Source organism: Pleurodeles waltl, chromosome 3_1 (assembly GCF_031143425.1).
Source record: "Pleurodeles waltl isolate 20211129_DDA chromosome 3_1, aPleWal1.hap1.20221129, whole genome shotgun sequence".
Taxonomy (NCBI): Eukaryota; Metazoa; Chordata; class Amphibia; order Caudata; family Salamandridae; genus Pleurodeles; species Pleurodeles waltl.
Window position 1 is genome coordinate 993,279,355 of NC_090440.1, and position 25,670 is coordinate 993,305,024.

Below are 25,670 nucleotides of genomic sequence, written 5' to 3' on the forward strand. Positions count from 1 at the left end.
ATGCACAGAGAGGAGCATAGCTTTTGTCATCAGACGCCGGAGTCTGTAGGAACTGTGTAAGCTGGGGATAACTCCGCTGTGTAAGCCTGTCTAGTCTAGTAATGCCAACAGTTCTGTCAACTAAACGTCTCGGTTCATTAAAACCTGAAGGATTGCAGTCTGATATTGGAGCCTGTAAGATGTGTGCAAAAAAGGCATAGCTCTGCTGCAGGTGTCATGAGCCTGTAAGATCCATCCGATTTGCTGGATGACGTGGTGGTCTAGAGGGCTAGGATGCAAGTTGTCAGGGCTTCTCGGTTCTTCTGTCTGAAGAATAAACTGCCAGTACCAACTCTGTAATGCTGGGGATAGCACATGTCTATAAGATCCTATCTGTGGTATCAATAACATGCTAATTAGCAATTTTGAAACTTGACAAATCCTACCTGTTTCAGAGCCCAAATGCGTGCAAACAGGATTACTTACATCATAATTTACTGGACGGTAAATTGGGAGTAAACGTTTATTAGTATAACCTGTGCTGTAAGCCAGCAAAACAAATTCACGAGCGAAAGAAAGACCTGCTGCATTCAGGTTTTTAACTTTTCCAAAACCTCCTTTGATCCGAGAACATCCTTACATTGAGATATCTTAATGTGTAGCTATTTCTTAATAGACACTTTTTAAGAAGGCTCTATTTGGATTATTTCTAGTGTACAGAACATGTTGACCTACAACGGAGACAGGGTAGACTAAATTATTCAAAAAGAAAATGCCAATTGTTCAGCAGAGGTTTTGTGCCACCCTGACATTTTAACACATTAATATTGTGGGGGCAAATGTTTACCTTATTAGTAAAACACTGACACATAAATTTAGAAATCATCAACCGACAGCAGTTGATGTAAAGACCTATTGTCAATTTATAGTGCGATAATAGCCCACCCATTCCTTACCATTGGTTGGCTTCGTACTTCTCATTTACTTGCTTTTCATTTGTTAACTTGTATTAGCTTTCCTTCCTTTTCTTGCATTTGTCTTTCACCTGGAGTATGGTCCAATTACTTATGTCCTTTTACTGCTTTTCAATTACTTTCTTAGTTTTGGTTAAACACTCCATAGATTGTATGCGTTTTCCAGCTGTCTCCCTTGTGCACTTATCTACTACTTTGCACTCAGTGGGCTTCTTCTCTGCCCCATTCCATGATGTACTGTGCCTAGTATGCTTCCACCCACCTGCATTGCTCTCATCCATATGTGGATCCCCTCTAGCTCCACATTTCTCATTTGCTGGTGTGCCTACCTTCCCCCCTTGTGCTCCACACAGCTCTCACCTGGTCATGATTTGTACTACCATATGCTCTCAGTGTTTGTAAGACATTAGGTTATTAATTAGGGTGGGTGACAATCCACCTCAAGGATTAATCACAATCAAGTCAGGGTAAACCCTTAAAGTCACTAAATTTATCTGAGCTCAGATCCCTAGTAGTTATGGCACAGAACAGATAAACTTAACTTACTGCAATCTACCATATTTATGCACTATGAAAACAGTAATCATGTTGAAATGCAAAACAATAAAAATCCTAAACCCAATTAGCAAAATAGAGTTAAATATAAGAAACAAAACACTAAAATGACATAAATCCAATAACGGAAACCGTAGATATGAACTTTTAAGCAGTAATAGCGTAAAGAATCATAATGTGCCAATGAGAGTCACTGGTTGTGGTAGACAAACTTAGACACAATTTGATGCCAGCTGTGATGAGTCATGGGTCAGAGGCACCAACCAGGTCTGTGTTGGTCAAAGGTTTACCATCTGACTTAGTCCCTTAAGGGCAGTCCACCACAGGAGTACATTTCTAAAGACCCCCACACCCCCAGCAATACCACAAGGGAGACACTTAGAGACTCAGAGTGTCAGGCAGGGACCAACAGCAGAGTCTAGTTTAGATACAGTTACCAGCAGGGCAGGTTGCAGGAAACACCTGTATCTTGAATAGGAGGTCAGCCTCAGGATGGGTGGGGTGGGGAAGGTCTGTGGGTGTGTGGTGTGTGTGTATGTACTTTAGTACTTCTAGTGTCTTCCAACATCAAATACCAAAACACATTCTGTGAGGATCAAAGGAGTGCTCTCTGCCTATTCAGGACAACCTATTCTTTACTCCTAGGAAGCATTTAACACCTGTTCAAATGCTAATAACTGTCTGGTTTGAAAGCAAATACAAATTAATGGCCAGAAACTTCAGGCAGAGAAAGGGTAATTTCTAAAAGTTACTTTTCCTTAACATTTATTAAAAATTCGACTTCACTGCTGAATTGGATTTTTACTAACTTTTAAAAATGGACATTAATTACTTTTCTAGCTAGCTCCATTGACTTTTTGAATTGCAGTGCTTAAAGTACCACAGTCAGCTACAGTGGCTAGGCTGGAAGTTATGTTCTACACTATCACTGGAGTACGTGGCAGAATGGCTAGTGCAGTAACAGTTATCTTGCAAGCTGTGGCTAAATTTTGCACCACATACTAGGGACATTTAGTTAAGTTAAATCTGCCTATTGGGAGTATGCCGATTTCATCATGCTAAAAGGGGAGCACCAGCAGGGTAAAAGTGTGGAGTTCTAAAGCCAGGACAAATATATGGTCCAGCAAAAGATAAAAGCCTGGGGGTGACCATGGAAAAATGGCAGATTTCCTATGATGGGATTGGTAAATAAAACAAAAACAAAAACAAAAAATCCTGCCTCATTTCTTGGCAAACTTGTGGGATCCACGCCTACAAAATAATGTGGCTGTCGATGGATAATGCTTCCCCCCCCCCCCCCCCCTTCTTTAGCAATGCTGCATACCACCAATGCTGCTGTAGAGCATAGAAAAAGCTTGCGAAGCCAATAGGATCCAAGGTCTATAGGCTTTACCAATACTCACTTTTTGTTGAAATCTACAAAGAATACGTAAAAGCATGGTAAATTCCTAATCATGCAGAAAACATTGACTGCAGAATCTCACAATTCCATTGGTCTCTCATGATTTTCCGAACAAGTTTTCCTCATATTTTTTTATTTCACAGTTTAGTGAGCTTGGAGTGGACTCAACTATTTATTTCAGTAAATGTAATTGTTTGGTTAATAGTTAAACACAACACCCACACGCACCTATTAGAAAATGGCAAAGTGCTTCAAGCCACCTTTTCCAAAAGCAAGCCACCATGATTACCCCTGCTGCCACGTTTTCATCTGTGGAATTCTCTGCACAGTGTGTCAGATCAACCTCAAGGCACATCCAAAGTGTGGCTTCTAGCCTGCTGGTGCAGAGGTTCTCTGTTTGGATATGGGCAGCTGTGTAGAGCTATCCTGTTGGTTTGTTGTTTCTGGCCAACAGTCTGAGTCCAGTGGGTGTGTTTCACAAAGGAACAGAGCCTCACTCTTTAGAACCCAGTTACATCCAACTTGTACCCCCCCTCTTTTTTTTTTTTTTTTTTTTTTAAAACACAGAATGAGGAGCGTTCAAATATAATCAATATTTCCATTTCATTGTAGTCAAATAATTCATGAAACAAGGATTCAAAGTTTAAGTATCCTGGGTCATAATCATAAAAACAGCTTCAATCTTCATGATTAGATAATCATCTTTATTGATTCTTCTTGTATCTTCTTAATGTTACCCCCTATCTTTGTGACTGTCCCCTCATGGGGGTATGCGATTACTGGCTGTGGTGGCAGTAGAATAACAGTCCATGTATACAGACGTTTTCACAAGAAACTCCGAGGGCTGCTTACTGTCCTTTCCTATAGAAGTCCATCCAACCTCCGTAACTGGATTCCTTTGCTCTTCCTCCTGTGAGAGATTATGTGCATGTTTCACTGTTTGAACTGGATTTAGGATGTTTACACGGACATCCACCATCCAGTGTGTATGGACACGCACCCTTCATAATGTATGTCCCTCTGGAGCAAGACAGATGAAAAAGATTGTTTACATGAAGGATTCCCTTAGATGCTTTATCCATGGTGGTCACAGCAAGCAAAACACTTCCCTGTTGCTTAGGGTTCACTCCCTGATAAGAGACTTACCAGGAGCCTGGCAAAGTGTTTACATCCCTTCCAGTGAGCTGAGTACAATTCCACCTAATCATTTAAACTATCCACACCATCCAGCTGCAAGACCAGTAATGTGGCTCTCTGGAACCAGACCACAACAATCATTACCAGTTCTGACTGGTCAGACCTGTGACTAACCACAGATACAGGTTAGGAAAGTCTAGAAAAGGGGACAAGGTGTACTCGCTTCAGAGATGAGGAAGAGTTTAAACTTCCAAAAGGAAATATTTTGATAGTCTAATGCATTCAGTCTGCGCACCCTACATTGGAATAAAACTGGACGTAATCTGGCCTTTGGGAAGACCTTTCAAACTAGTGCCAAGGACTAAAACATTGCAGGTGGATGTCTGCCCATAAAACGAGACCAAGCCTGTATTACTTTAACATTGTGCTGCTTTGACCAGAGTGGGAGACAGTCCTGCAGAAGGCCAAGACGGCTGAATGCTCCACAAGGAGGACTCATCAACTAACCAAGCCACAAGTTTCTGTAAAAATGCTGGTCCCGATAATGACAACAGAATATCACCTGGCTGTGGAGCTGCAGGGACACATTTCTCTCTTCATCTCTGAAGAATTTTCACAACCCTATGCCCACAAATTACAGATAGGAAGCCTCTGTTTGCAACCTTTGAATCGTGGCCCTTCACAATTTGTCCTCACAAGCGACAGTGACTGCTTACCCACTATTTTTGCCATGATGTGAAAGCAGTGAACTGTGTCCCATCTGAAAACCGACAACCATAAACTCTATAGCTTTCCAGAAAACGGACACCACAGTGGTTGTGGCACCGTGAATTCACCTTCTATTTAACTTTATATTGGGTAGGTGGTATTCTTTTTGAGTGACTGGTTCTCTGGATCATTTTTTGGCCTAGAGACTAACTGTAGCTTCAGCCCAGTTAGGAATACAAGTTGCACCTCATTTGTATGCGAGTAGGTAGGAAAAGTATGACCTTTGTATCTTTGTTCGCTTTTATAAGTGTTTTTATTTGCAGAATCTAAACGGCCAGAGCATTAGTATAGCCACAGGTGTGCAAGCATCGATTAGGTTAAGTAAAGAATCACAAGATAAAAGTTAAACAGTGAAGGTGTACCTCTGCAGCAAATTAAGGTTCATTCCTGTGCAAATTAGGCTTGAGGTGAATAAAATGTTAGATGATGGGAGAAGAAAAGGAATTTTGAAAGGACCGACAAACGGATCGGTTGTCATCACTTTTTGATGGCAAAATATCAGGTGCAGATTTGAATGTTAGGGAACAGTTGCATGTGAGATTATAGACACATTCTGCTACACTAAAATAAAGCAAAACTACACAATGGGAATATATCAGGAAAGCTTAACCCAAGATATGCATGCCACCAAATATCACCCAGAACACAGTACTGCAATGTCTTAACAGAACACTGTTTTCAAGTTGCACCACATGCTAATTGGTCAGGCATCCGTACTGTTAGAAGAAAACAGTATGAGAACTTGAGAAAGTAATGCCAACTTGCCAATGTTTTAGGCATACGGCCTGAAGGGAAACGCAGAAAAAGATGTTTTACAAAACACCAGTGGAACACCTGTTACGCACACATAGAAAAAATGGTATAACAACCAAAAAACAATGTAGTTAATTTGAGAACAAGAGCATCAATGCAATACAACAAAAGAAAATAGTAAGAGTACACAGTATTAAAAGGACGTTAAAATTTTCTCTGAGAAAATTATAGCATTGTCAGATTTCCTGAGAAAATGATAGATTGTGGGTGGAAGGAGGAACAGGTAAAAACCTGAAGAGAAAAAGAAAAGGACAAAATGTTGCACGGCATCAAAACCAGCACTATTTGACAGAAGAAAGAAGCCTTTTTTGATCATAAGGTCCAGTGCATAGGGCCAAGGGGCAACAATGGTCGACCAAATGAATAAAAAGGAAAGCTCTGTTACATTTGCATTGCAGTGTTAAAACCTGCAGAGATTAGAAACAAGATGCTGGAGCATGTAAAGCAGCAATAGGAAATTTCAATACAACTAGCTAATTTTCAGCGGCATACATCTTATAAAGCTCCAATGAACAATGCTCTCTGCAGAAGGGTAGGAGCAATTATCAGAATATTGATCCCAATTGCTCTAACATTGCTACAGACAAAATTGTCAAGGCTTCCCACTAAAGATTTTCTGATTGGTTAGAAAGTCAAGGGGGGGTTTAGGGAAGGGACACTATCGAGCAAGTAGCCTATAATGAACATTTGGCTTTGGAGAAGAGTAAATGGATCATGAAAAGGGAGAAAGATGTTGAACTTGGCAAAGACAGAACATGAAAGGAGTCCAGGATGGCACACCATTCTGAATAGTGATCAACGCTCACTTTAAAGAGGTTAGTTTGAGATGCTATATCGTGCATCTAAATATTTCTTACCATCAACGCTTATAAAATTTGATAAAATGTATTGTAGGTCGACCTGGTTTGAGTTCTTTATATGGGCCCTGTGGCAAGAAAATGAATTTGTCTGGGATAACGTGCATTTGAAGTTTGAGAAATTCCGTGGACCAGGAACCTTTTAGTATCCGCTGACAGTGACATGGCTCTGACCACTTATGTGCGTTTATTTTCCATGTGCTGAAAAGGCATCAAATCACAACGTACGGAACATGAAATACAGTTTTACAGAAGTAATTTGAATACTTTTAGTAATCAGTTTATAGTTTAAGGAAATACTTGTCGAAGTTTGTTTGCATGTAGCAATTTATTTTTAGTTCATTTGTGTTACTTCCTCTGAACATTCCTCTGAAAGGCTGGCAGTGGCTGGATTGCAGTCAGTTCCAAATGCCCATAGAGGTCCAATGTTAACACAGCAGATTCTTGCTCATTAGCAAACTGCACTCGACATGCAAAGCCTTAGAGGTGGACAATTATAAGGGAAAACAAATAAATCAAAATTACAAGTCCGAGAAGGCAGAACGCTACTGGCTAGAAGGCCTGGACTATGTAAATTGTCACATGAAATAAGGAAGTTTATTTATGGTGGGCTTTCTCATTTGTTAAGCTGTTTGTTTAGGGAGAGAGTCAGAAAAGTGTTGCCACTTTGTGGCACTTGCTGTGAAGTGCTCTTAATACATACCACTAGGGGTAGTGAATTAGTACTTCTACTCAATCACCATTAGAATTGTGCTTCATGATCATTTACTATGCTCTAACAAGCTTTTTTTCCCGAGTGTTTACATTTTGATTTTTTGTTTGTATGCTGGGTGAAGATTTCTTTAAATAATCCCACTGAGGAAAGAACAGCATTTATTGTTTTGCTGCCCTAGAGCTGTGCAGATATAGATTTCCATCTCCACATGAATTAATTGTCATCACTACCGTAATGCTATTGCAGCAGTCATGGGTACATGTCAGAATCTGTTACGAGAGGCTGATGGGCTGAGGATGATTCAGTCATATGCCATTCTTGTATACTAAAAAGCCATAGAGTTGGGGTAGCCAGTCATGTCTTGAGGTTACCCAACCATCTGATGTTCCCCACTGGAGAAATAGTGTGTCATACTATGAAAATTACGTAAAAACCATTTACAAAATCATGACCAGAGACATTTATAGAACCCATGTACACTCTGATGCCTCTTGGTGGTACTGGCCGGTTGTGTGAGTTTATTATTATCAATTGCCTAATGTAATGTAGTCTTTCTTATTAACCTAGAAAGGATGAATAGCTGAATACATACACAGGAAATGTAAATTGTGACCACAGGGTGAAACACAGTGTCTGGTAGAGATGCATTAACCTAGCAATCAGCCTCAGCTAAATGCAATAATATCAATAAACTAAACAAATATTGATAAGTTTCGCCAATGGGAAATCTATTGAAGTTGTCAATGCCTATTTTACATGCTGCATAGCAGTGTAAGCTGCTGTACAACATAAAATATAAGAAAAAAGCACTATGACACCCATGTTGCTGTGCAACATTGTAAGAAAAAATAAAACATGTAGGGGGATATTCAAAGATTTTATGCTGCAAGTATGCAGTGGTAATATAAAAACAAGCATTTGCAATGCAAGAGGTCTCGCATTTTTCTGAGTTAGAGCTATTGGCATTGTAAATTCAGAGCTGGACTTTTGCCATATAAATTGGTCAACCCTGCTTCATAATTTCGTCTTTTCCTGCCATGTTTTGGTGGTCACTGGCGGCTACTGACATCAGAAATCACAAGTCCTTGCGGACAGACTAGTAGATGACTGCACTTCCTCAAGTTGTGTAAACGTCTTAACAGAAATTTGAAAAAAAGGCTGGAAAAGTATTTTTCTTTATATGTAAACAGAATATAAAGTCTTGCAAGCATTTTTGCCTCACATTTAAACAAAACTAAAATGAAGTTAAAAAGGAGCAGAGGAGTTTGAGAAGATTTATGGCCCCAATAAAGAAGATAAGCAATGCCCTGTGTGCGCATGTCTCCGACGGCTGACAGGGAGAGAGACTCAAGATGCGATGCTCTGCAAGCTTCACATCATTGCTTCTAGGTTTAAGTACATTTTACCAGAGAGGGCATATTGTGGCTTTCCTGAGCAGTGAGCTAAATGTGTAGGTACTGGGTGTTTCTTTTGTAAAATAAGCTTATTTTAGGAGTGAAGTAAACTAAGACAGCACTGGAATAAAGCCAAACAAATGTCAGCTACATGGGAGGAGGTGAGAGGAAACAGAATGCTGCAATAAAACACATGCAGCTACCGGCCTAAAACACCCACAGTGAAAAAAGAGCAAAAAAGAAACGACAAAAGTAGTCCGTCACAGCAACAGATTAAAAAAAACAAGGTGGAATAATACAGTAGTTGGTCACTGCTCTGAAACAGAACAGGGAAGGGGAAAAAAGGCAGAACTGACTACTGAGCAAGAATTTTGAAAGGATACTGCAACCAACAAATGAAAACACTTTAAGCCATAAGAAGTATATTAAAAGTATACACGAGATTGAACGCTTATGCTCGACCTAATGAGCCACTGATCACTTAGCATATAAAACTTATATCATCTGCACTTAGCATTTTTATGTCCTTTTGTATGTATTGTGTGATAACATTTTATAGAGCACAGGAGAAAACAAAGGGTAAACAATGCATCATCCAAACTTTGATCACTTGTTATATATATCCTCATTTTGAATTTGTTGTTCCTAAGCACTGTGCATAAAAAAAGGCGTTACTTTACCCTTGATTGTCATCTGGTAATTTTGTATTTCACTGTCATGCGCACACTTGCAGTCTGCAATGTTTTGGGGGAAATAATGGCTCACTACTGGACAGCACCCTCTAGAAATCCTATTTATGTACTATTGTTGACGTCTGATGGCATGAGGGCCAGACAGCAGACAAACTAGCCCACTGGCCTGCATCGGGCACCAGGAGCCCAGGCAATCATACTCCCTCCTTTAATAAAAGCACCATCTCTTGAGAATTTTCAGAACCACAATTGTACACATGGAGGGGAGCTGGGCTGGCAGCCAGGAGCCACTGGAGGGCTCAGTTTGGGTGCAAGAGCTAAGGAAGTAAAACAGCTTGTACAAATAATGAATGGCAGAGACACCATAACATGCACTGATAAATGGCACTTGCTGCTTGCGTTAGCGGACATCGATTCTGCCGCTTGTTCTCGTTTCTGTGGGAGGTAAAAGGTGATGGCAGCTCGCCTGTCCCCTCGTCTAAGTCCACCTCACTCATTGTGGGCGTGAGATGGTGGCTGTCTGGGGTAAAGCCGGTCTTACACTGCTGTGTGCATCACTATCTCTGAATTGGCTCTTCGAGCAACCAGGTGGTCAGCATGGACATAGCTATCAATAGTGTAGCGGGTGCTCCAGAACTAGGGCCCAGGGGAGCACTTTTCAAACAGGTAATTGCTTTTTCACTATTAAACCAGATGGGGGTGGGGGAGGGGGAGGCAGGGTTCTTTCTTTCATCTTACATTGGGGAGCAAGATACCTTTACTATACTACTCTGTGTCTGCACTTGAACAGATGACAGATGAGCTGCAGTTGCCTTCAGAATATAGGGGGTGCCTGGTGTAGCTGCTGGCGGTCAGCCGATCTGCTTGCGCCCAGGCTCCAGTCCTGTACTGTACTTCCTGGCCCATTGTCCAGAGGGAGATTCCCCAAGGGAGAGCCCATCTGCCTGGTCTGCCAAGCCCTGCTCATCTTCAGTAAATAAGGGAGGGAGAAGTTGCTGGGGGGGTTCCATGTGAAACATTTTGTGAAATAGGGCCTGTACAACATCCATCGTGGGTGTCACTGGGACAGCCAATTGCAAACTTCGCGGGGGGAGACAGGGATGGAGGTGTCAGTGTGGACAGTGTGTTCTTATGATGCGTTTAAGTGTGCACTGTCGGAGGTCTTTGATATGTTTTGTGGGTTTTATGTGCATCTAGTCTGTCTATAACTTGCGTGTGAGTTGTATGAATTTTTTTAAAACACATTTTAATAGTTTTGACACAAGCAAGCTAGAAACAAGGCAAATAGCAGCATACATTTACATAGTTGATGTTAGATATAATATTATATCATAATAGGCACAGAGGGCAAAGCAACTCAATTGTAGAATCTGGTCAGCCTGTTCACTAGTTTTATCCTCAGTAAATTACACATGCTTTCACCTATACATAACAAATCACCCTCTCCCCTTCCGAAATTCAAACACCAAAATTATCAAACTTATGTGTGCTACTCGAAATCCTTCAATGGCAGGGCATGTAACATCTAATAAAAAGAAAAAAGTACTCATGCAATGTCAGATTAGAGGGAAACAGAGACTTTCAGGAAATGCACCATACAGGGCAATGGAAGGTTCACCTTTACTAGTTGCCAGGTGAGGTCTGCAGATGCAACTGCTCTAACATCATATCCAATACCATGGATATTGATCTTTTGCTTAACTCCCTGTATTCTTCCCTGCCCAGTGCTGTGCCTTCTGCAGCTTCCCATCGTTCCCCAGACATCCTCCCCCACTGCATCACTGGGGAGTGGGGGGGGGGGGGGAGGGGGAGGTCACGTTATTTGTCTCCTGGCTAGTAACAGTGTCAGGTCTATGAAATGTGCCTCGTTGCGGGTTTTTTTTAATTGAGGCTAGTGCCCTACTGTACAGTTTTCCATTGTACACGTTCTGTCAGTGACCTAAGTGTGTCACCAACTTCTGCCCAGAAGAATGCCAGGTGTCAGCATGCCCAAATTATATGCATCACATCTGCTTCTTTGGTGCAGCTCAGGGGACAAGTGGATGCCGCAGAGGGAGAAAGAGCTCATGGACCTTTGAAGGGGTCAGGTTTGCCCTGTGAAAAATCATGAACTGAATCAATTTGAATCTTATGTTGTGGATTATATGGGTGGAGTATTCCAATAGGAATCACTACTCTATGTCATGCAGTGGTTGGGCCATCTCAATTCCCATTCATCTCATAATGGTGTCAATGATAACTGAAGATGATGAAAGTGTCTACCCCTTCCCATTTCTTGAACTGCTTGTACTAACCTGTGTGTTTGTGGCTCTTCCCCAGTTCACGTCCAGTGTGCCCTGATAAAGCACACAAGTGCGGCATGTGTGAGGAAGAGTGTCCCAGGGAGAGCATGGACCTGCATAAGTTCTTGATGTGGAAGCAGCAAGCCCTCTCCAAAAAGGCCTCCCACTGCTGATACTCCCTGTTCCTCCCATTGTCTGATACACCTTGTGTACAACACAACTGTAGGAGTAAGCAGACCGCACAGTGGAATATTAGGGGCATATGGAACTGTGGTTCATGTAAGGCTAAGTGCTGTGAGCAAGTATGCAATGGCATTGTGCAAAAGTAGTGGCAACGTATGGAGGAGTCTTATTTTCCCCAGGTAATAAGTGTGTGTAGGTTGCCATTTCGCAGCTGGGATGGTGTACTGCCTATTTTTTGTACGTTAGTGTCAGCTAACCACAAGAAAGCTACTGCAATTGTGCCACCAAACAGTATGCTCTAAAATCTGGTGCTTCCATGCTTACTTCATCTAGCGGCAGCTGTAGTTTTTAAAGACTAATAAGATGCCGTCCCGATACCCAGTTTGAAGTGAACTGAGTGTGCAAAAAACTATGGCTGGAATAATGATGGGGAGAATAACAAAATAATATAATAGCTTCTGGAGCATCACCATTTTGGTTAAGCCTAGACGGCCAGTCATTGATAGGGGGAGGACAACCCAAAACTTCACTTGGGATCTTAGAGCCGCTATTGCCCTCAAAAGATTCCTGTTGAGTAGGTCTGTGCAGGCATGGTATTTATCTCAATGTCCAGATATCTAATGGTTTGTTAAGCCACTGGAATTTGATGTGTGCACAGTGAGAACGTGCCAAGGAGTACAGTATCACAGAAAGAACGCTTTAGACTTGGCATGATGAACCCATAGGCCAGATAAATCTCCAAATAGATGGAAGATTCTAGCTAGAGGAATCAGGTCCATGGTCATATCTTGGGTGTATATGAGCATGTCGTCGGCATAGAAAGAGAGCGTGTGAGTGTCACCCATCTGGGATATTCCACCTCACTTCCTCTTGGCATAGTTTCTGTGCAAGTGGTTCCATAGCCAGGGCGAATAATAACAGGGACAGTGGGCAGCCTTGTTGTATGCCTCAGAAGAAATGTGGTTCCCTGTTCAAGGCCCTGGCCGTAGTGTGTGCATAAACTATCTTAACTCAGTTTAAAAAGGTGGGTGGAAAATTAATCCTTTGTAGGACTAGAAAAAGATAATCCCACTATAGGGTGGCAAAAGTCTGTTGTAAGTCTAATGAAATAAAACCTGCCACAGGAAAGGGGGGACCCCTCAGTCTCCATAATTTGATAAGTGTTTAATATTCAAGGAGGTACTCCTAAAGGTTATGAAACCACATTGGTCAATATTAGTCGTGAAAGCAAGGTAAGCGGCCTCTGAACCAACACCTTGCTAAGAATTTTATAATCTGTGAGTATGAGGGACAGTGGTCTATGAGGATAAGTCCTCTGGGTCTCTGTACGGTTTCAACAGTGAGGATGACTAGGGCATGGCTTGATGTAGAATGTAGACGACCTACCCCCACAGCCGCTCAGGACCACTTTTTTAATTGTGGGAGCAAACGGGTGGCAAATGTAGAATAAAATTCTATAGGGAGCGAATCTACTCCAGGTACCTTATTACGTGCCATATTTTTAATAGCTCCTCTTATTTCATCTGGCATGATAGGCGCCGCTAGGACTGTGCGAGCTGTAAGTTATCAAAAACCCGTTCCTGTTGCGTCGAGGATGGACCTGGGCCCATATGATATAGTTTGGTATAATACGTATGAAAAGCATTATTTATTTCTGTGTGACACAGTGTGTTCCCGATGTGGATATCACATGTAGTATTGGAGTCGGAGATTTAGAGGGCTGGATCTTGTGGGCCAATAGACTGCTGGTCTTCTGAATGTATCTTATTAGCACACAATGTGTTGTTGAGTACCCTGAGCTGCTACAGTGTCTCTGCATGTTGTATTCTGGTTTCCAGCAGTTCTAGTGAGCACACAGGGGCCATGGCCTCTACCAGGATTCCCATGCGGATTTCAACTTGGAGTAGATTTGGCCACACTTTGCGTCAGGTCCGGATGCTGCTGCTAGGGACATCCCTCTTATTACTACTTTGAAAGTGTTTCATTCTTTTAGTGGTGACCAGGATATGCCCTCATTGGTAGCGAAATAATTGTCGATGGCGTTCCTCAGTATTTCTCAAAATGTTGAGTGCTCTCCGAGTGATGGTTGCAATTGCCACGTTGAAATCGGTACAGGGACTGGGCCACACTCTAGGACCATCTCCAATGGGTTGTGGTTTGAGAACGTCTCCCTGAGGTAAGTCCCATCTGTAAAGAGTTGTGTCAGGTGTGTTGGGCATAGTATACCATCAAGGTGGGCATGAAGGCCATGAGGGGGGGAAGAAAGAAAATAAAATAAAAAAACAAGCATTTGCAATGTAATAGGTTTCGTATTTGCTGGAGTTAGAGCTATTGGCATTGTAAATTCATAACTGGACTTTTCTTGCCACATAAATTGGTCACCCTGCCTCAATTTAGTCGTTTCCTGCCATATAATTCCAGTTGCCCTGCATAAAATAAATAAAGCACTTTCATTTACCTTCTTCCTCTATGTACAGCAAAAAATGAAAATGTTGCCATTCAGCATCCTAATTTAAATCTGCTATGCTAATTCCAATGGCTTGCCACTTTCATCACCCCACCATTAGATTTGCTGGCGGGCTAACACAATTTCCCCCAAAAAAGACACAAGACAACCACAGAGGAGAAATAAACTAGAAGGGTCACCCAAATATATCAATAGTGTTCAAACAGTCATAGTGTAAACTACAATGCCCTGAATTATGGTCATAATTGAAATAAGGAGAGATTATTAAAACATATACAATTATCATAGGAACCTTTATCAGAAATAAATGTTTGCCATTAAACTTTATTACTCAAAACAGCTCCTAGATGGCACCATAACAAAAATATAATTTGTAAGAACCATATTGTTAGCCCCTATAGGGCATAAACCCATGAAAAAATAGGAGAAAGTAATGCAGTGTACCCAAATATGTAGCCCCTAGATGTTTTTAGGGCTAGCAGGCCCACTGCAATTATATTACAAACAAGGCCTCTAAAACAAAACGTCTCTCGGCTTTAAAAAAAAAAAGAAACAACAAAAAAAAAAAAAATACTTGTAGCCATGAGAAAGCTTAAAGACACTGGTTGGTGGGAGGGGCTGTTATTTTGGAGTACCCACTAACCCCAGTGTGGGGACCTAGAGATGATGTAAACAGAGTGTGCTGAAGGTGGTCCCATTGTCCTAGGACACCACAGGCTGAGTTATGAGCAAACATTTTTGTAAAAGTAATGCCCTGCAATGCATAAAGGGGCGAGTTTTTTTGCTGCAAATATTATAGTATGCAGACTGCAAAGCTCAGAACAGACCATCGAAGACGCCACAATAAAAACAGCATTTGGAAGAAACTTGGTCATGCAGTTAGCCTTTAGAGAGCATAACCGCATGAAAAAACAATGGGAGAAAGTAATGCAGTGTAACCATAAACTTAGCCCCTAGAGGGAGTAGTGCATTACACATTTTCACCCCTAGCAGGCGTAATGCAATATTACAAACAAGGCCCATAAAACAACTTCTCCCAGCTGTAAAAACAAAAGTTCCAGTCATGAGAGAACTTAAAAAAAGAATTGATTGGAAGTCGGGTTTATTTTGGAGTCCCCACTAACAGTGTGGGGAGCCAGAGAAGATGTAGACAGAAAGAGCTCATTGTGGTCAATGTATTGAAGGTGGTACCATTGTCTTAGGACTACCACAGGTTGAGTTATCAAAAATGTTTTGTGAAAGTAATGCCCTGCAAAGCATTATGGGGCACGTTTCCGTGCCACAAATATTTTAGTATGTTGATATGACTGAAATACTTCGAGCAGCCCCTAGAGGACATCACAATGAAAATAGCATTTGTAAGAAACGTGGTCATGTAACTATATAGCTAACCCATAGAGGGCATAACCACACAAAGAAAATGGCAATAAATAATGCAGCGTAACCATGTATTTAGTCGCTAGATGGCATAGTGCATTACAAATTTTCAGGAGTAGCAGGCCCATAGCTGTAAAACAAAACTTCCAGCCATGAGAGTACTTAAAGAGACACTGAATGGTGGGAGGGGTTAATATTTTGGGTCCCCACTAACCTAGTGTGGGACCCAGAGATGATACAGACAGAAATGGTACGTTGTTGTGAACGTTTTGGTGGTGGTTTCGTTGTCCTAGGACCACCACAGGCTGAGTTATGAGCACAAATGTTTTTATAAAAGTAATGCCCTGCAAGGCATTATGGGGCAAATTTCCCAAGTGCAGTGAATATTGTAGTATCGGCTCTCCCACTGTGCCAGGAGAGCTTTCCATATTTCTGTTTAACAAAGCATTTACCAATTTCAAGTGTTTTAAGGGGAGAGCCACAAGTAATGACTCTGAATAGGTAACTGAACAATGTGACAAGCTCTCCAATAATGCCGACGATCGAGTTCACGATGTTGTGCCTGTTCACACTGAGTGCCATGGCCGCAATGCAGCTCGGGGCTGGGGGGTGGGGGGGGGAGTTTGAGCAAAAGAAAAAAAAGAAAAAAGTTCCCCAACACTCAAGTATATCGGCAATTGTGCAAAAAAAAAAAACATGCAACAGGGACAATCTGCAAGGCATGACAAATACAGCCTCAAGACGGGACACATATAAAACATTTACCAATAATAGCAATGATTTTTGAAAAGCAAGCCTAGGAACGAACTAAAAAGTGATGGGCGTGAGTGAGATTGGCATGGTTAAAAGCTCATAATACTTACAACAGGTCAAAGCGCTTGCGCAATCAACCTAAAAGGAGTATTACCGCAGTCCTCTATTCTAAACCCTCCAAATATCCACCATGGACCAGTGTGACACCCAATGTGTGAGCGCCTGGGCTTGTCTGGCTGAACTTGTATTAGGCAACTGGGGGTGGGACCTGTCCAGGGATATGTGTAGTACTGCATTAAAGTCCCCACCTATGAACCAGGGGATGTGTGTCCAATCAGCCTGGACCCCAGATTATAGTTGCAAGAAAACACCTTGTTCACTATTTGGGGGCATACACAATACTATGGACCACTGCTCTCCCATCCAGCAAGCCCTGTAAGAAAGCATACCTCCCTGCATGTCAATTCTGGTGGCCTGTGCATGGAAAGGGATCCCCGCCCTGATCCAGATGGCCGCCCCTCAGGCAAATCCAGAGTATGTTGTGGTAAAGAGCTGCCCCCTCCATTTCGTTCGCAATGTAAACACTTGAGGAGCTGATATGTGGGTTTCCTGCAAGTATATATTAGAGAGGCCCTCCTATGGTGTAGCTGTGCCACGACTGCGTTGCTTGCGAGGACTCCGAATCCCAATCGTTACATGTCAATAATGGACAACATTCTAAAATGGCGGGCATGCTTTGGCTGTTATAATGTTCCCCGCTGGGGTGGGTGGGTTATGAGCATATGTTGTTGTGTATTTGATGAGCACACATATATATTTGTCATGTAGAAGAACAACTAACAAATTCTCGGACCATCAAGAAACTTCTGTTCAACCACACAAAAACAACCAACAATGAGCCATTGCTAAAGGAAGGGACCAAACCCAATTTGTAACCCACGAGTAGGTTGTGCCTGGTTTGGAACCAACTTGCACATTTTTTTTATTAAAATCACTTTATTTTTTAATTTTGAGACAGATCATAAACACAGTGATGCATCAACAATAGTGAACTCACCCATTTTTGATTCCAACATTAGTTAGGCAATAACAAGATAGTTAGATCAACAAGCCCCGCCATTGCCTTTCAGTAATGCCAGCAGTTATATATGAAGTGTTGTGACAATGGTATAATCAGATCAACGTATCTTCTGTTTGTGGTGTGACAGTAGGAAAAAGTGCCAAGCTGGCATTCGAATCTGAATCCCAGTGAGCTGTTCCAGAGGAGGTCAATGGGGAACTGCATTGTTGTGCGCCCATTTAAGTCACCGATACGATCGCCGCCGCTCTTTCCTCTAGTACCTGCTGTGGTGAGCGTGCTGCTGCCAAAGTCCGCCCAAGGCCCCATCCTTATCTTCAGGACGGCCTCCTCGGTATCCCTTCGCATGCAGTCCAATGGATGCGGGCGGCGAGTGGTAGGGTAGTGAGATTCTAGCCAATCCCAGGCAGCCTCCAGAGTATCAAAGAATAGAGAGCGTTCCTCATGTACGCCCTCAAGCCAAGCTAGGAATAGTAAAGCATAAGGGAGCCTCTCACCACGAAGCAGCTTCTTCACCGATTGGTATGACGCACAGCGTAGTTGTACTTAAAGTGTGCAATCAAGGAAGATTGAAACTGTTGTATGATCCACAGAGAAAGGTGTCATTTGCCTGGCCTTTTGTAGAAGATGGTCTTGGTCTCTAAAGTTCATTCTTTCCACTATGGGGCGGGGTGGTGCACAAAGAGGGTGCGGCGGGCTGGCACTATGCGCTCGCTCGACTGCAAACTTCTGGGACAGGCCCTGAGGGGCCACATGTTTGAGCCAGTCCTCTATGCATAGCGTTTTATTGCTCCGGCACTCCCACAATTCTCACATTGTTGTGGTGTGCCCAGCCTTCAGCGTCTTCCACTCTCATGGAGCATGTCAAATCGCTTCTCAAGTTCTTTAAAAGCAGCATCACGGGAGACCTGTTGTGGGTCCATGTCTGATATGGTCCCCTCCATAGTTCGGATTTTGTCTGCTAATTTGTAATGATCATCTCGCAATAGTCCTAGGTCCCCTGCCAGGGAATCTATGCGGTGTTCAATGGCTGTTCACGAGTCTCTTATCTCCCTCAGAATCAAGTCTAGTTTATCCACTGGGTGTGACAGTTTGGGGTTAGTAACGGAGGGGAGGCGGGGTTGGTACAGTCCACTTGACATTGGCAGGAAAAGGTCCACAGCATGACTGTGCTGCGGATTTGCCTTGTCCTGTTGGGTCACTGAGCAATTCAACTTGATTCGACCGACAGGCCTATTGTAACCTGTGTCAGTAACTGTCTCGAGAGGGGAGGTCCCCTAGCAGGGCCACACTGGTGTGGTCTCCTAGTAGCAGTCGAATAGGTCAGCCAGTAAATCGCATTTTACCCCCAAGTGTGCTGATTAGTCTTTGCCAGATCTAAGTGCTGGGTGTGGTACAATGGTTGTACATTGTGCTATCAATAGTCGCAGAGGGTCACACTTGTTGCTTGCACAATCAGAGCCACTGCTGTTCCCCAAGGGCCCCACCTCTGCAGATCAGAGGGGCGACATGCCTTCAAGAGTGCAGTGGGTAGGCAAGGGGAGTATCCACATTAATGTACCTCAAGATATTAAGGGGTGGTCTAGCTGTCCCTATGCAGATTGTTTAAGGCATTGATGTTACAGAACCTGAATTTATGGAGAAGTTTGTCAGGTGCATGGGCCTGTTTCTAATTGAACTGTCTGCCCAAGTGTTTTTCAGAACCTGGTGTGGGCCAGTAATTGTCATCAGGGTCATCCCCAGGGTTGCAGGAGAATTGGGGGGAATGAGCATCTCCTTCCTACACCACCGTAAATGCTAGGCCGCCAATACATTAAGTCCTTTTATCTCCTGTCTGGGCTCCGCGATGTAGGGCCTCAGACAGATAGCTTCCGCGTTCCCCTTTTCTCCGCTGGGTGCAACTCTAGTATGCGGGCCGCCCATCAGACACGGCAAGCACGGCTGGATATCCCAGGGTTTCATCTCTCTAGGAATGGCTGGCTCGCTGAGGGAGAGTGACTGCAGAAGCACGCAGCCGGTCACTCCACTCTGATCTCTGGGCCCTGAGGCAGGTTCGCAGGATTTGTGGGAGCCGCCTCTCATCGACCAATCACGTCATGGCCAGCACCGGTGACATTGTCTTCTTAGTGGTCTGCCTGGCCTCGGAGCTGCGCAAGTTGCTCAAGGTGGGCACTTAGCAGCCCGACTGGCACACCATGGCCTGCACCGGACAGCCCCAGATGTAGTAGGGGCAATTCAGAGTCCCTTCATGCAGGTGGATGAAATCAGGATGAATGCCGGATGGTGTCAGCTTCCAGGGTAGTCAAACGACAGCTGTACAAGAGCATGTCCGCCATGTTCAGGGGTTGGCCACAACCCCCCCTCCCCCAAATGTATCAGCTGTTCTGTATTTGTGTGATAAGCAAGATGTATAAATCTTGTGGCGAGTGTTCTGGTGTGTGAATACCTTGCTTGTGCATTGTATGGGGAGATGAGTCGACTCCTATTGAATGCTGAGCTGGCCCAGAGCACCCTCCTCATAGTTTCCTCAAACATGCGCTGTTTTTTCAGAATCTAAAAGCATGTGAAACAAAAGTAAAAAAAAGTCTGCGCAAGCTGAGAAAATTAATTGCAAGTATTTAATCCTGTAGGTATATTGTACACAATGAGTGGGAGGTAAAAAAAAAAAACTAGGTTAGTATGCAATTAAACAGAATGGATGTGTTCAGAAAAAGACACAGCTACAAAAATAAATACACGCAGACACCAAAGGAGCTCGATTAGAAAAAAAAATGTTGCTCCAGCAACCAAGAAAAATCAGATGACTACTTCAAAAGGAAGCAGCACTTGTCCAGGCTCTACAGAAAAGAGACACACAAAAAGAAACCAGAAACCACCAGAAAGCGACAGGAAATAACATTCTAAAACCAATAAAAAGCAAGGCATTCAGAGTGACAAGTAGGCCAATAAATGGTAAGTAATGAGCAGGCTGTAAAAGCCCCTTTTAAAACTTTTTTTAGTTGTAGTTTTTTTACTTACAAAAGATTTCACAAGCACAGCGCAAGCATTGTGCAGGCGACACCTAAAAACTATCCCTAAAGCATATACAATTTTCTCCTACTTTAAGAAACTAATGTCAAGTGACAATCTGTTAACTGTGCAAGCCTTGTATCAGGTGCCTTATAATTATTTGACTGTGCTGAAAGTGTTAATGAAGCAGTCAAAGACTGATCTCCAAAGACGCAGCAGCCAGAAATATATAGACCCATCATATAGCAGACAGAAGAATATTGCTATTGGAGAATGAAGCTAGTCAGGAGTAGATGGTGCATGTACAAGTAAGCAATGTATTTTGTCGCTGAAGATCAATAAATTTTACAATAAGTATTGGCATAGCCAATAGTTCTCGCCTTTAGGACCATATAAGTGTTTAGCCACGCAGCACATAATCCTGGGTGTGTGCCATCAGGTATTTAAGGGCTATACAATTACTACACACTGGGAGTGAAAGAAAGTGTATACCTTTTTTTTTTGTTTAATGAAAATAGTGCACGGTCTCAGAGACAGCACAAAAGCTGTCAAGGCTCGAGATAAAAAAAAGGACAGCACAAACACCATAGACTTTGGAAAAAAGGTCACTGCAATGGATTAAAATAGCTGTGAATTTCATAGAGCTTACGCAGTGCATGTCAGTGACATTGTCATAAGCCATAGCAGTGATTGATTAGCAAATGGAATGACCAGAGCTGCATTCCTTGGAATTACCAAACATGCAAGAAGTAAAAGCTTTTTAGATATAGTGTTTACTTACACAAAGATACCCATGAGCTTTAGAAATTAGTATTGGAGGGCAGTCTGTCTCCAAAGAAGTGAGTGTTGGAAAAAAATAAAAATTGCAGTGTCAAGCACCATCGCACCACCACGAATCATATGAACTCACATGGGTTGGACGAAAGGACTAATAAAACTGAGGAAAATTAAACAATTGGTAATGCAGAACATGGTACATGCAAAACTGTCAAGATGTTAATTTGTGCTCACCATACCTGTGGAAGGCAGGACAGCAGCTGATATCTTTAGGGTTAGAAACTATGTAATTAATTTGCAACCCATGCGGGTGCAGCAAGTGGTGTGTAAGGAGAATAAACAGACTTAAAAATAAGTCATGCACTTGGTAAGGCGATGGGTGATGCAAAGAAAGATAGAAAATATTCCACATGAAGAAAAGATAATGCAGGATGGGGTTAGCAAAGAAAGGGTTTTAAACATTCAGAGAAATGAAAAAGTGTTTGCTACATGGGAGTGACATATGATGGCAAAAGAGGGATATGGAAAGTGTCACACACGTGTAGTGGGAGGACTTATGGGTGTGTCATACGGTGGGCAGAAATTCAACTGATGTGACTGGTGAAGGAAGAAGTCTGCTACCAGTAAAGGAGGACTAAAAATGGATTAGCAGAACAGCTGAAAGAGAGTAAAACAAATATGGAAAAGTCATAGTGAAACAATAAAAGAAAAAAAATCTGATCAAAGTTTTTTGCCATCTTACATGCCAATCCCTTCACATCAAGCAGGTGAGTTTATGAAATGGGTTTGGTCTTGTGGCGGAATGTGGGAAGGTCACAGTATACATAAGTGTCTGCTATGTGCTCCTGAATGTAAGTAAGAATAACAAATTATTTGCATGGTGACTGTGCGTGGGTTTGAGACTGAAGTTCGTTATTAGGGCAGTGAAGCCAAACCTGCCTTTTGCAGAGATGTTAGCGGTCAAGCTACTAACAAGTGCTGTTCAGTAGTAGTGTTAACACTTTACTGGGTGTAGAGCGTTAAACCCAACTATTCACCTAAACCAAGGTAAACTGCTACCCTTGCCAATCTTTTAGACGATATACACCATGACCATTACTCAAAACCTCGCTCAGGTCGTATTCGAATCCAGAGATTACTCATAAGCCTGCCGAACCATTTTTGGTTATCATATGTTTTCCACTTTACTTGTAGTCCAAGAAATACAGCATATCACTTCCAAGATAATTAGCACAAAATGCTCCTTTGTCATGGCTTGAAACACCTTGTCAGATTAATGCATTGGGCAATTGCTTGGATTAAACATCGCCTTTAAGTTAAAAATATCAACCAACTGCATATTACCAGGACCTTTATTATCTTTGGCCGCTGCTTCATTGTTTGAAGAATTCTTAGGCAATCTCCTAGATTTATCTGTGCATCTTTAAAATACAGAGGGCATTCCTTTAACACAATATAAGTAGGACCAACATTACAATATGTACTCTCGTTAATTTAAATGCCACCCCTCAAGCGCGGTTACCTCATGTTCAGAAGAAGGGCCTGCACACAAGGGTAGACGAGAAGGGTATTGGTTGATTACGTCTATATGTAGGCAGAGGGGGGCAAGTCACTGAAAGATCGCGCCACATGCCTGCTTGACCCTTGAGCTTAAGTCTAGCCGAGCTTTCAAGTGGCTACTGCCTTCCAGCCTGCCCCTCGGGCGTCAAGAATGAAAAACAAATTAACCGTTGGTGTAAAATAGGAGAGGATGAACTACCATTATGACACAAGAAGTCCTGGGCTTAATCTCGGCTTCCCCAATTGCATGAACCTGGAAGTATTTTAGATCACGGCCTCTTTACAGCACTTTGAAATACGCGTGGCCAGGTTGTTCACGGTACAAAAACCTTATGTTGTATTTAATGGACTACAAAGTTGTTCCATGTGTACGACTATAGGCCACATATAGGTGAGGGTGCACATGAAGAGTGTATTGCCTGTTGGTTCACTAATGACACTGCCGTCAGGACTGCGTTGGGGGTGAGGGGGTGCATGAATTTACTATCACTTAATAAATGATTATCAATAGAGTGGTCTAATCTGATGCACTAAGATGAAACACGTTAAATAAATTAACTTTTCAATTTTCAAAAATCATATTTATATATGATGTTGCGCGATTTACATGCCAAACACTTATGACTCGGATCGTAAATGGCCTTTATAGCCAGCCAAACCCTGGTCTCAGTTCACCCTGTTAATCTGTTGTATATCCCACCTCTGCTACGTGAATTGTTTGAAGGCTAATGTAGGTGTTCTCCAGCTGTAACACTAAGCCCGATAGTCCAGCGGACTAATGCATTAACTGTAGTGATCTTTGTGTGACTCCACGATCACGGGATTGAATGTCAGCAGGGCCTTTCAGTCTTCTGACAGAGTTAAAATAAATACCGTTGATGAACAATAAACATCTGTTATTTAGCATTAAACATACATGGTATGGTGCGCTACTGTTGATCTACTTCAGAAGCACAGCAGGCAACTGCATGCGACAGAAAAAATACAGTAGCTGTACATTTGTAATAACACCATAGCGGTACGTAAAGTGTCACGAGGCCGGAATACACGGAAGAAAGAAGATGGGTTAAGTGTGGAGTGTCACGATATGCGATGCGCGCCAATCATGCGGCACTAACAGTAATCGCAGCTATAGTAACTAAGACATACCTGTCTATTCGCCCGGGGTCCAGTTTGCTCCTTTGTGTGTTCCTTCTGTAGAGCCCAGGCAAAAACGACAAATGAGTCAGGCAAACAATCCCTTATGTCAAGCTCACCACGACGTTAACCACCCACGTTGGCCCTTGCCAACATCTTACGTATCATACGACCAGACCATTGGCATTTAAAGCCGCTGAACATGGAAGACACTTACATACCTGAACAACATCTTTCAGAACCCAGCCACACATTAGAGAAAGTCTAATTAAGCCGTCAGGGAAATCAAACTCAAAACGAACACCCTGCCTGCTAATCGATTTTACGTTCTTTGTTCCCACTCTCTAAAATTCTATTGACATGTGTTCCGCTTCCTTCGTCTCAAAAATGCAACCAACCATGCATCTCACAGCCCCATCGCGGACTCAAATAATAACATATTTAAGGTATATAACCATTTGTTCTCAACAGACAGAAATCAACACCCTCCCCTCTGTTGCTTGCCGGGTTACGCTGTAAATAATTTACCAGGACCAACTGGACCCACTAACGTTTACTACAGGTCATAGTGAACAAAATGACCTAGTGGTTTCAGTTCGCCCATCCCCTTCAACAGCCAGCGATTATGTGTAGCTAGTACTCGAACTGCCGCTCTTCAATACACGCGAGTACTTTTCTGATAACCACCAACAGCTTCCACTGCGCCACAGAAATCTGGAAGCCTCGCCAACATGCTGGAAATGAACCTGATTCCTATCTAGGCATGTCCAAACGATATATTTTTTCTGCGCGATTTAAGTTTCGGCGTAGTTCCACAATACTCCAAATGGGCCCTTTAGAATTTGGAAGAAGTATTTCACATAAGTTCCTAATGTACATTTCTATAATGATCAATTTAAGCACAGCTTCCCTATTTATCCCTACAGTCCACTCGCTTTCCTTGCAATCCTGGCATATTGACACCCTTTCTCATCACGCAATTGAAAACTAAAACGCTCAAGACAATAAGGTGGGCAAAAAGCAGACTCTTTCACACACCATCCGTGAATTAAGTCTAGTACCGGTTGTCCGTTGTTGATATCTTAACGGATGAAGTTTGTCCGTAATTTCAGCACTTCCGGGTCGAACAACAGCCAATCTCTTGCCAAAGCTTTTTGTCGAATTACTTAGGGAGGCGGGAGCGGTGATTTTGTAAGGGTTCCTGGGATTTGAGCAGATGCAGCACCTCTAGCCAATCCTCGCAGGCAGCACTGAATTCTGATATTGCTCATTGGCTGTGGCATTCGCACGTGCTCACTCTGTTTATAAACACAGTTTGCGACGTCTAGCAGGGGCGGGGGACGGCTAATCGTGAGACAGAGAGTGAGGATCTGGGCATACACTTAAACAGTGACGACTAATGTCCTCCCTATTAGTCCCTTCGGTACTCACCCGTACTTTTGGCTGGAAGATGGAGACGAAATAAACCGTGCAGCGATAGCTGCAGCACGGAAATATGTTATAGAGCCAACCCATGGAGGAGAAGATGGAGAGTTGGCCAGTTCAGGCGGTGGGTTTTTGAATGAAGTATGGGTAGATGCGCTGCCAAACAGGGCAAGCTCTACAGACGCTCCTGTCTGCTGTCCTAGTATCTGGGACAGAGGGCGGGGTAAGCGGGCAAGCACCAGACACTTGTGCAGGCCTAATACTGCTAGAGTGCTGCAAAGAAACATACGATGGCTCCTAATTACTGGTCGGTACGTGCTCTGCCTTCAGCGTACC

General features: G+C 42.8%; 1 protein-coding gene across 4 annotated transcripts in view; it reads right to left on the reverse strand.

Annotated features, from left to right (window-relative positions):
- The window catches only part of GMEB1 (glucocorticoid modulatory element binding protein 1), a 177,903-nt gene extending 152,857 nt beyond the window's left edge, over positions 1 to 25,046 (reverse strand). Inside the window, exons 1-2 of one of the 4 annotated variants that reach the window (XM_069224133.1) lie at positions 24,971 to 25,046; positions 23,922 to 23,966 (exon numbers count right to left, since the gene is read on the reverse strand). The gene's annotated coding sequence lies outside the window, so the exon portion shown is untranslated. Of the gene's footprint in view, positions 1 to 23,921; positions 24,060 to 24,491; positions 24,884 to 24,947 lie in introns of those variants that run through there. The other 3 variants (XM_069224132.1, XM_069224134.1, XM_069224135.1) reach the window with 3 other exon arrangements.
- Positions 25,047 to 25,670: the final 624 nt, after the last annotated feature.